The sequence below is a fragment of the Chiloscyllium plagiosum genome, chromosome 2 (assembly GCF_004010195.1).
Source record: "Chiloscyllium plagiosum isolate BGI_BamShark_2017 chromosome 2, ASM401019v2, whole genome shotgun sequence".
Classification (NCBI taxonomy): domain Eukaryota; kingdom Metazoa; phylum Chordata; class Chondrichthyes; order Orectolobiformes; family Hemiscylliidae; genus Chiloscyllium; species Chiloscyllium plagiosum.
The window spans coordinates 27,984,891-27,995,054 of record NC_057711.1 but is presented as its reverse complement, the minus strand read 5'-3'; the positions used below and the strand labels follow the sequence as shown (position 1 = coordinate 27,995,054).

Genomic DNA, 10,164 nt, shown 5'->3' with positions numbered 1-10,164 from the left:
TCCAATTTTGGTATCCTCTACATACCTACTAACTATACCTCTTATGCTTGCATCCAAATCATTTATATAAATGACGAAAAGTAGAGGATCCAGCACCAATGCTAGACCTAGTTTAATGTTTTGAGTCCATTGACCCTTCTTCAGAATTCTGGAGTTGAAATGTTAACCCTGTTTTTCTCTCTCTCCCGACACTGCCAGAGCCCTGCTAAGTTTCTTCAGCAATTCCTGGTTTTATTTCAGGTCCCAGCATCCATAATTCTTTGTTCTATATCAGCTCTGGTTTTGAGAACTGGTTCTGTAGATTTTCATTGACATTAGAAGTTTTTAAGATCACTTTATTTATTTATACAGTGACCTACAGTTCTTTGGGGTGGCTTTGAAAAAATCTTCCATCACTATATCTTATTTACAACATAAAACTAAAAACCTGCGGTGCTTAATATTTTAAAGTTTAACTGATCAGAGTTCATAAGCAAGGGATGTTGGCAATTTTGAAAATCTTAGTCCAGAGGTATAATAGAGAACTTCAACAAATTAGGTCAAATTAGGAGGCACCAACATGAAATTAATCTTTTTTTGTTTTCAAAAACATGAAAATTGCTGAATATTATAAAAAGTCCATTTTTCCATACTAATTACATTTCTATTAGCACAAAATAGAAAAGGGAGTTATGGAAACAAGTTATGAAATGCTATCTAAAACATATCCAGCAATTAATATTTAAACGGAAATGTTTTTTTCCCAGGTCAGATGTCATCTTTCCCACTCCGCCCACACCTTTTTTCCATTGTGTTCTTGAACCCAGACAAGTAGCCTTCCCTTTATGCAGGGCAGTGGTGTGGGCTAGTTTAATCTCCTACTTCTTTCTCCTCTTGGGAGCTAGAACGAGCTAGCTGTATTATGGTTAAACATCACAGCAAACAGTTCCCAAATGTGTTATGTGCAATACTTGGCCAACTGCAAGCCAGATAATATAACTTTCTATTACAATGCTGTGTCGCAAAGTCTTCAGATACTCTTCCAAGTCTTCAGATCAGAGAGTCCGGCACAGAAATAAAACTTCCATTGCTGTACAAGTTTGTTTAGATTGTCCATATGACACATATTCAAACATTATCTTCTAAACAGACTTTTTTTTAAAAAGGCTCTGAAAACATGATACATTTGTTGCTTTTATTCACTGATTTTGTTTATTTAAACTGCTGAAATCTGTAACACTTTATAATGTAGCAATTTTGTTTTAAGTCCACTTTTGGCAATCAGAATCATTTTGGCTTCTATTTTTCAATCTGACACTTTTAAAACCAAGGGTTACAAATGTAACACAAATAGCATTTTGTAGGTTGTTAAATTATAGCTAATACTTCTAATGTTTAAAAAGCAGCCTGTTTAACTTTGAAAATATCTTAAAGCTTAACAATAATTTTTATCAACAGGCCATTTACAACCGTTATTTCCCAAAACTGGTTTTCAGTTCCCATTCAATTTTTTTGTTTAGAGACAACAATTATAAGGATTGATTGATGCAAATAATTTACTATCTTCAGCCTCATCACCTTAATGATCTGAAGTTAGTCAGGGAAAAAGCGAGGACTACACATGCTGGAGATCAGAGGCAAAGAGTGTGGAAAAGAACAGCTGTCAGGCAGCATCTGAGGAGCAGGAGAGTCGATCTTTCGAGCATGAGCTCTTCATCAGGAGTTAGTTGGGAACAGGCTGAAAAGGGTAGTCTTACTGGATCATGGGGTGGCTATCTCACTAGGGAGACAACTGATGGTGGTTTAACCTGAAGGTCATCACACCTCAGGCGAGGTTGAGAAGACAGTCCTTCGTGGTAATCTAAGTTGTTGCAGGAATTGAACCCTTGCTGTTGATCACCATTCTGCATTGCAAATCAGCTATCAGCTATTGATCTAAACTGAGAAAAGTACTCTCCATAATTATGATGGAGGGGTTCTTCATGGCCTTACAACAGACAATTGTTAAGGCACTGCCATCTACTTAGTGGCATCTAACCATGTTATTTGGGCCTTTTTGTGTTGCAGTGGTAGTGTCCCTGCCCTAGACCAGGAAGACCCAGGGTCAAGTCCCACTTGCTCCAGTGGTATGCAATAACGTCTCCAATCTGACTGATTAGAAAAATAGGATAACAATAAAAATTAACATGCTCAGAATAGAAGAGATTGAATTGAAATGATGGAGGGAGAGCAGGGATATTCTTCTGAAATTATCATCAAGCCCTTCCAGGGTTGGGGTGTGATACACAGCTTCATGTTTTATACTTGGTACCTCACTTGCAATAGTGTTCCGTTTATTTGCCTGCTGTTTTACATCTTGGAAAACCTCGAGCCTCCGCCAAAAATGTAAACCTTCAGTGAGGTTTTACAAATGGTCCAATCACAACAGCATTCATAGAAACTTGCAGAGGTGAAGTCTGATTCATCAGTCTTGTCTGGAAAGAACAGTTTTTAAAAAATCATTGACAGAATGTGGGCGTTACTAGTTGGACTGGTATTTATTGTGCATAGGGCAGTTAGGAGTCAAACACATTACTGTGGGTCTGGAGTCACATCTTGGCCAACAGTTCCCCAAGGACCTGAGTGAACCAGTTGGCTCTTTCCTGACAATCAATAACAGTCTTTATTTATTTCCTAATTTCAGTTTGTTCTGCATCTTTCAGCCTGATTTTTGTCCATAATCATGTCAATTATTCATCCTCAAGTACCTGTAAACACTATTTTTATAAAATTCATGGAATCAGCTTCCACCATGTTTCAGATGGAGTGTTGCAGATGCAACATCTCTGGATGAAAACAGTTAACTTCATCTCCATTCTAAATTAAAAACAAAATCATTTTTGAAAGAGAAAACTGCTGATGTACTCTATAAGAATCTTTAATCATATTGAAAACCTCTATTACGTCACTTCCTAACTTTCTCCAGTCAATGGAGAATGATCCTAATTATTCCAAACTCATATTTTAACTTCTTTTCTGAAATGTAGTGTCCAGATCAGTAATAGATCAGTAATTTGTATTGTTTGAGCATGATCACTTTACTTTTATATTTGATGCTCCATTTATAAATCAAATTAACACTACTTTTAATGAGTTAATCAACTGGCCTTTGTAACTTTTAAGAATTCACACACATGGATATGGAGAACTATCTTCTCATCTACACTTTTCACAATTATGCCATCTTTATGTATAAAGGTAAAGTCACCATTGTCTTACGGGACCGTAAGACTGCTCTCTCGTTAGAGAAAGATGAATGGTAGTGGTTTAATCTTAAGGTCACTGTCCTTCAGGTGAGTGGGGAAGGGTGAGAATGTGGAACTGTCATGGTGACCTCCACCAGTACAGGAATTGAAGCATGGGAACCTGGGGAAGTTACTAGTGATATTTTTGGGGACAGTCCATATCACAGTAGAGGAGGTGTTGAATGTATTAGAATGTATGAAGGTGGATAAATCTCTTGGTCCTGACCAGATATACCCAAGAACACTGCAAGAGGCAAGAGAAGAAATTGTGGGGTGTCTGCCTGATATTTTTGCATCATCATTAGCCATGGGTGAGGTCCCAGAAGATGAGAGCGTAGCAAATGTGCCTGGGAACTATAGACCAGTAAGCTTAACATCTGTGGTGGATAAGTTACTTGAGAAGATTCGAGAGATAAGATATGCATGCAATTGGAAAGACAGGGTTTAATTAGGAGCAGTCAGCATGACTTCGTGAGTGGGAGATCATGCCTCACTAATATGTTAGAGTTCTTTGATGAAGTGACAAGGGAGGTTGATGTGGGCAGAGCAGTAGACGTAGTCTAAATGGATTTCAGTAAGACTTTTGATGCAGTACCTCAGGGGTCTGTGCTGGTCCCAGTACTTGGATGAGAATGTACAAGGCATGATTAGAAAGTTTGCAGAAGACACTAAAATCAGTGGTATCATGGACAGCGAGGAAGATTATCAGAAATTGCAGCAGTGCCCTAAGGGGAAGTGGTTCAAGAAATGACAAATAGAGTTTAACATAAGTGTGAGGTCTTGCACTTTGGAAAGTCAAACCAAGGTAGGAGTTTCATGGTGAATGATAGGCCCTTGAGAAGTGTAGTGGAACTTGCAGTTCAGGTGCATGGGTTTTTTGAAAGTGGAGTCATAGGGCAGTGAAGGCGGCATTTGGCACACTGGCCTTCATCAGTTAGGGTATTGAGTATAGAAGTTGGGAAGTTATGTTGCAGTTGTGCAGGACATTGGTGACACTGAACTTGGACAATTGAGTTCAGTTTTGGTCACTTTGTTATGGAAAGAATGTTATTGAACTGGAAAGAGTGCAGAAGAAATTTACAAGGATGTCGGCTGGACTCAATGGTCTGGGTTATAGGAAGAAGTTGGACAAGCTAGGTATTTTTTCTTTAGAGCGTAGGAGACTAAGGGGGGACCTGATAGAGGCATGGATAGGGTGAATGCACTTCAGTCTTTTTTACTAGGGTTTGGGAATTGAGGACTAGAAGGCATCAGTTTAAGGTTAGAAGGAAAAGAATAAGGGGGAACCTGAGGAGCAACGTTTTTACACAGAATGTAATACACGTATGGAATGAGCTGCCAGTGGAAGTAGTTGAGGTGGGTACATTAACAACATTTAAAAGGCATTTGGATAAATACATAGATAGAAAAGGACTAGAAGGATATGGGCAAAGTGCAGGGAAATAGGGTTAGTGTGGATCAGTTGGGGCTGAAGGACCTGTCTCCATGGACTATAACTTTGTTGTTAGGACTATAACTTTGTTGTTAGTATCACTCTACGTTGCAAACTAGCTATCCAAGCTAACCAACTCCAATGCTATTTTTAGTGTACTACCTTTCTGTAACAGTCCTCACAAAATACCAAGATTTGAAACATCTTCAAATTTTATATTGCTAATTCCTACATCTGATTCTTGATCATTTACAAATTAGTTGGACCAACCCTTGGTAAACACCACCTAATTTAACAAATAGCTATCCACTACCACTTACTGCATTCTGTCACTGAATCGCTTTCTCAATTGCACAGGTTTCCATCTTCTTATTAAACTTTTGAAAGTGCAGGTAATTGCCTGGGATGCTGGCTGGATCAATTTCTTCTGTTTTGTTTCACATTTGCTTCTCTGTTACTCATCAAATAATTTAGTATAATTTGTCAGTCAAGGTTTTCCTTTAACAGATGCATGCTCTCTCTTCTTCATTAACTACATTCTTAAAAATGAATGTTTGTTTTTTCTCTGATAATGGTTTCCAAACTTCGCACAGCCCTAACACCATGCTGACTGCATAGATGGAGACAGAGACTTCAATTTGCCCACAACAGAGCCTTCTGGCACCCCCCACCCCCCAACCCTTCCCAAATCCCCAACACCACTGATCACATCCTTCGCTCGACTGTAGTCCACTTTGGTCAGGGATTAGGGAAATTGGTGAGATGGAGGGCAAAGTACTGAGGGCTCTTTCTGAATATACTTCTGGCTCAGTAATTTTGTAATTCATTTAAAGGGCACTTCTTAAATGGATAGGCTCCAGGACTACTCATGTATCCAATGGGGATTGAAAAATTATAACCAATGCCACAGTTATTTCTGTCTATACTTCTTTCAGCAACTAATGATACATCCCTTCCGGACAAGATGACTTACCAACTTCTGAAATGCTTGTCATCTTAGTGAATCTTGGTTACAACCCTATTCATAAATCACTTCTCTTTTTATTGCAACTATCTGCTTCCTTTGTGAGAGCTGATTCAAAATACCTTAGCTATTCTCTACCTTGACAAAATTAATTCTCCCCTGTGTTCTTAAAAGATCTAATTTTCCTCAGCCAACTGCTGATACTTTGTTTACAAAATGTGTTAGAATTAAGTTTAGTATTACCTGCTGATCTTTTCTGAAAAACTTATTATTAACTTTATAACATTTTAATTCCCTCCCATAATTTCAATGATATTCCTGGTTATCAATTGAATGGACTGTTGCTTCTCACATTCGTCACAAGTTTCATTGTAAAGTTGTATTTTAACTTTTACCTCAATTGTCACTCAGGTGCATTTACATTTTCCCTACATTTTCTCCTACAAAGGACTATGCCTTGATTGCACGTGTATTGCTCCATTGCTTTACTATACAATTGATCTTTTCCAAATTTAACTGTGATAGACTCCTTCATGAAAATTAATTCTGCCCCAGTTGAACATTTCACTATTGATGTTTTCTGGGCTCTTTTCCATAATTCCTTTAAACCAAATTACATTATAGTCACTAATCTCTGAAATGATCTCCAAATACAACACACTCTACTTGTCCAAATTCATTTTCTGAAACTCGTTCCAACTCTCTTTCCTTCTTTGCAGGACAGGAGACATTTATTGACAAACTTACCTTGTATGTATAAGGAAATACCTCTTATTGCCTTAGCAATATGGTTTCCCAATGTACACTGGCTAATTAAAGTCTCCTAATATTACTGTTCTATTTTTGTTACATGGTTTTGAAATTTGCCACCAAATTTGCTCATCAATCTCTCTCTCTCTTATTGTTTGACACTCTATAAAAATCTCCAGCAATGTAACAGAACAACCTCTGTTTCTAACATCAGCCAAAAGATGCAGATTTAGTTTATCCTTTCTATTAATAACTATAACATAATCATGAGGCAATATTGCTGCACACTTCTCTTTTTCTACCTGAATGCATGCCAAGCAGGAATATTAAGCATCAATTCTTGGCCTCATTTGAGCCATTTCTCTATTAATTCAACCATGTCAGAATTCTACATAATAATTTGTAATTGCAACTCACCAAACCTTATTTTATGACGTACATAAAATTTAACACCACCTCCATAACTTTTGCTATTTTCTGAATCTGACCTCTGCAAATTCAAAGAAACTTTACGTTTGAATCATCTTATCTTGTTGCTGCCCCTTTCTGCTGTTCACTGTTTCCTGGCACCAGCAAAATTAGTTTAACCCCTTCTCACTGTACCAGTCAACACCTCTGCAACATTGGTTCTGGTTTTGTTCGAGTGCATTCTATCCAAGTTGTAAAAGGCGCACCTTCACTGGTCCCAATGCTGAAGGAACAGTCTCTCCTGCATCATTTAATTCTAGAATCTTCCTGCTTCTATATTCACTAAATTGTGGCACCACAAGTACTCCTATGATTATTATCTTTGAAGTTCTATTCTTAAAATCGTTTTTCTAGCTCTTCAAACTATCTGAAAGATCATGGGACGTTTTCTAACAACATTGTAGCTTCCAATATGTACCCTAGCTGTTTTCCTTCTCCTTTCAGCTTGGTCAGTACCTGCTTTGTCCCTGGACACCATAGAGACAATATGGCATTCCAAAATCACACTCATAGCTGCTTGAACATGTATTTGCCTTAACTATTTCCTAAGATACTGCATCTACACTTTCATTTGCCTGGCAGTCAACTCTCCTGCATTCCTGTTAAACGTCCAGACCCTTCTGAGTGTTCAAATGGATTTGTATATGTTACTAGCTATGAGAATTCCTGGACTATCTGTGTTCTCTCAAATCCTGTCTGGAGACCACATACCTCTTTACCTCCAGTACCTCCTGTGGCAGTGGGAAGACCATTGCCTATAACTTCTGATCTCAGGTTCCTGTAGTACCAAAACTTGCTACTCAAGCTTCTTACTCTGAGATTGAGTTCAAGCAACTGCTAATGTTTATTAAACCTTATGGTTATGGATGCAAGAAATGTTCTGATTTTACCACATAAAATCAGACAATCATAAAATGGCTCCTTTCTGGTTGACAATGATAAACAGTCCGCAGATTTCTAAACAACTGAGCCCCTGATAAATAAATCACTTGATGCTGAACTCTAATGGCCAAAACTTGTGTAAGATCATGCTGTATAAAGTTATAATGATCGCCTCGAAGGACCCTGATCTCTTTTTTAAAAAAAGGAACATTGAAATGATAAAGTTAATGAAAATACTGGAGTTGACTTTTTATTCCCCACCTAAAAGTGGAAACTAACATCAAACTGTGATTTAAAAAAAATGAAACAGTCAAGCTCTTACCTGATACCCATCATTCAGCTTTCCTCAGTGTTGCACACCTCTCAAATTTCTTAGTGTTCTGTGGAAAGTTCATGCATGACTTTCACTGGCTTACCCAGTTTCCTTTCAGGTTGCTCTTTCATTCTCACTGACTCCCTACCATCACATTTTCTGTTTATACCCGTATGTTCACATTGTTTCCCTTCAGGCTTGCTGTCATTATCTCGCTGACACATTAAGATGCATCTGGACAGATGCGTGAGTAGTTGGGGAGCAGAGGGATACAGATGCTTAGGAATTGGGCGACAGGTTTAGACTGTAGATTTGGATCGGCTCAGGCTTGGAGGGCTGAAGGGCCTGTTCCTGGGCTGTAAATTTTCTTTGCTCTTCTTTGTATTCATTTTTCCTGCTTTTATGTGGTTGGCCTCTCAGATGGTTTCTCCATAGAAATGTTTTTCTGCTGTTTTTGTTTCAATAAATCCTCACATTTATTTTCTTTATTTACACCTGTGTGGGCGGCACGGTGGCACAGTGGTTAGCACTGCTGCCTCACAGCACCAGAGACCCGGGTTCAATTCCCGCCTCAGGCGACTGACTGTGTGGAGTTTGCACGTTCTCCCCGTGTCTGTGTGGGTTTCCTCCGGGTGCTCCGGTTTCCTCCCACCATCCAAAGATGTGCAGGGTCAGGTGAATTGGCCATACTAAATTGCCTGTAGTGTTAGGTAAGGGGTAAATGTAGGGGTAGGGGTGGGTTTCGCTTCGGCGGGTCGGTGTGGACTTGTTGGGCCGAAGGGCCTGTTTCCACACTGTAATCTAATCTAATCTAATCTAATCACCTACAATATTATTAACTAAAATCTCCAATAACCTCACATCATCCAAAGTCTTAAAGAATAAAGTACAGTACAGTACAAGAACAGCTCATTGAACCTGTACCGACATGTGACACCTTGTTAAACTAAAAAACCTTTTGCCTCCTCATGGTCTGTATCCCTCTATTCCCTGCCTACTCATGTATCTTTCAAGATGCCTCTTAAACCTTGCTATTGTATCTGCTTCTACCACTTTCTCTGGCAGCACATTTCAGGCACTGACCACACTCAGTGTAAAAAAACTCACTTCTCAAATCTGCTTTAAACTTCCAACTTTTACCTTAAACCTATTATTTTTCTTTGTCACCAAGCTCACAATTTTGCATCATCCAAGGTTCCAGGGTTATGCCATCCTTATCCTTAATTTTCACAGAAATCTCCCTTGTTCTTCTAAGCAATAGGGAATACTGGCCTTGTCTCCTTAATCTATCTTGATAGGACAGTCCACCATCACAGGAATGCAGCTAGTCTCTTCACCCATTGTCATGAATGTACATGACCTGTAGTCTCCTGTTCTCCCTACTCTCCTTATACAAAAAGTCCTTCAAAACACAATCATGATGACAATGGACAAGGCAACAGATTTCTGTTGGTTCAGTCACCACCTGAAAGTAAACACAGAAATTACTAGAGAAATTCACCAGGTTTATCTATGAGAAAAGAGTGCCGATGTTTCATCAGACATGACTCTTCTTCAGAACTGAAAGGCGTTAGAAAATATTTTTTACACTTTTGACAAAAGTAATGGAGGAACAAGGGGAATAGGTGGCCCAGAAGCCCAGTCCAGAATATTAGATGTGAGTTGTGGCACACTGCAGCACACTTGTTCAAAAGTTCAGCTTCACAAAATGTGGAGTTTCTCAGGTTTTACTCCTTTGTAGCCAAAATTCCAGACTACCTTCTACTGTCTTGTAACCCTCTCCATTTCTTACTAGTTCCCCAATTGTTGCTCACTTTTAGTCCCAATTGCCACCTAATGTCAGTTGTTGAGTTGTTCCATTAATTCCAGAAAAGACATTAAATAATATGTAGGAGAAAGTGAGGACTGAAGATGCTGGACATCAGAGCTGAAAATGTGTTGCTGGAAAAGCGCAACAGGTCAGGCAGCATCCAAGGAGCAGGAGAATCAACGTTTCGGGCATGAGCTCTTCTTCAGGAATGAGGAAAGTGTGCCAAACAGGCTAAGATAAAAGGTAGGGAGGAGGGACTTGGGGGAGGGGCGTTGGAAATGC

The 10,164-nt window shown here is 39.0% G+C and overlaps 1 pseudogene; it reads left to right on the top strand.

Annotated features, from left to right (window-relative positions):
- The first annotated feature begins 1,906 nt into the window (after positions 1–1,906).
- LOC122539773 lies at positions 1,907–2,028 on the top strand (annotated as a pseudogene).
- Positions 2,029–10,164: the final 8,136 nt, after the last annotated feature.